This window comes from Dreissena polymorpha, chromosome 1 (genome assembly GCF_020536995.1).
Source record: "Dreissena polymorpha isolate Duluth1 chromosome 1, UMN_Dpol_1.0, whole genome shotgun sequence".
In the NCBI taxonomy this organism is placed as follows: Eukaryota; Metazoa; Mollusca; class Bivalvia; order Myida; family Dreissenidae; genus Dreissena; species Dreissena polymorpha.
Window position 1 is genome coordinate 50,924,273 of NC_068355.1, and position 1,838 is coordinate 50,926,110.

At 36.4% G+C, this 1,838-nt stretch overlaps 1 long non-coding RNA gene across 1 annotated transcript in view; it reads left to right on the forward strand.

Annotated features, from left to right (window-relative positions):
• The first annotated feature begins 1,221 nt into the window (after nt 1-1,221).
• Nucleotides 1,222-1,838, forward strand: part of LOC127880537 (uncharacterized) — an 8,060-nt gene continuing 7,443 nt past the window's right edge. Inside the window, exon 1 of the long non-coding RNA XR_008049569.1 lies at nt 1,222-1,838. This exon is cut by the window's right edge and continues 140 nt beyond it. This is a non-coding gene — a long non-coding RNA (uncharacterized LOC127880537).

Below are 1,838 nucleotides of genomic sequence, written 5' to 3' on the forward strand. Positions count from 1 at the left end.
AATGCTCACAAGATTTCTTCTCCATTTTTACTGCTTGACCAGTTTTGGACCCAAGTGACCCGGATCGAAACTCGGTCATTATATAGCTGAAATAAATGTTCTTATTTAGTTTCACGAAGGCGTTAAACAACGTTTCGCTCCGAAACCATGATTTTCATTGCAGCGAATCCATTTTAAAGTAGGTTAAAGTATGTCTTAATTCTTCAATTTATTCTTGATATTCCATAAGATAACACAAAAAAGGTTTTATCCCACTTTTACAGCGAAATCGGTTGATTAAAGCCCCGTGGATTAAATTTCATCTATAATCAACGGCAAGGCTATAATCAATGGAACGAAATGACGTCATCAACTGCCGAACCGGGACTACTTTTTCCCACGCACCTCGTCACCTGTATTTGCCAAGTGCATCAATAATAAAAACAATCTCAAATGTTTGTCAATCTTAATGACCTTAAAACAAAGGAAAGTAGCAAAAAACGAGTTTTTTGTCATTTATTGTCATTAAAACCTAGTATTAGGTAAATTTAACACTATGCAAATAGGTTCTGTTGTTGTTGCTCCCCTTTGAAGAAGTCAGTTCGAGTTGCTCCCCTTTGACCGTAGAAAACAATCGTCTGGACCAAGAAATCCTGTGTTCATTTACAAGATGTACTTGGATATGCGTCCATCTGATTTTTCTTTAAAGCATCTTTTCTACCTGGCAATACGCACAAATGACACTGCATCCCGGTGATTCTTGCGTCAACAATTGGGTGTCAACAAGTTAGGTCAGATGCTGAAGGCCATGGCAAAAGACGCCGGCTTTCTCAAGCACAAGAGAATAACGAACCACTCAGTTCGCAAATTCCTGGTCCAAAAACTTCGAAATGCAAACATTCCACCCACTGAAACCATGGCCATAACAGGGCACAAAAATGTCCAGTCCATAACCAATTATTCCAACATATCTGTTGAACAGCAGCAAAAGTGTTCATTCTCGCTCAGTCCTGTAAATGTAACAATCCAACAGATTCCTCTTGTTCACCTTCACGCACTGAAACTATGGCCGAAATGCAGCCTAGACAACCGATGTCTACCGTCGAACAAGTTGATCTTGATGTTCGCCCCACCCAGTCACTTCACTTGCAAATGTCTTTCTCTAGTTCGAACAACTTTGCCTCACAATTCTTTGGTGCCACTTTCAACATTCAAAATGTTAATGTATAAAATAAGCTTAAATCCAAGTAATCTTTGTTATTTTGTCACGAAATAACCACATATTATAACAAAGAAGGAAATATTGTGCACCTCGTGATCGACTCGATAGTTTGATATCGAAAGTGAATTGTGTGTGGTGTTAGGCTACGTTGTAAACAAATGTAGTTCCTTGTATATAACAACTTAATGCCATATTGATATCATAAAACTTAAAGATTTGCAATTCAATATGATTAAAATTGTAATAAATAACGCTCGACACTTTGTTACAGAACGATATTCTGATTTAAAAAAAATCATTATTTAATCAGCGGTTATTTTTGGAACGCGGAGTAATACACTGACCTTGGTTACACTACAGTCATTATCAAAGTACGACAAACACTCATGAAAACTTATTTTGTTTAAATAAAAATAGTTTACTGAATAAAAAGTGGGATAAATAGAATAATAGGTTAGTGTTGATTATAGATCAGGTTTATCATGCTCGGCACGAAAACGAAAAAGCACTCGCCAAGGCTCGTGCTTTTTGTTTTCTAAGCCTCGCATGATAAACCTGATCTATAATCAACACTAACCTATTATTCTCTATATATAACATTGTAAAACTTAGTTGCACAATTAAGTTTAATCAATAC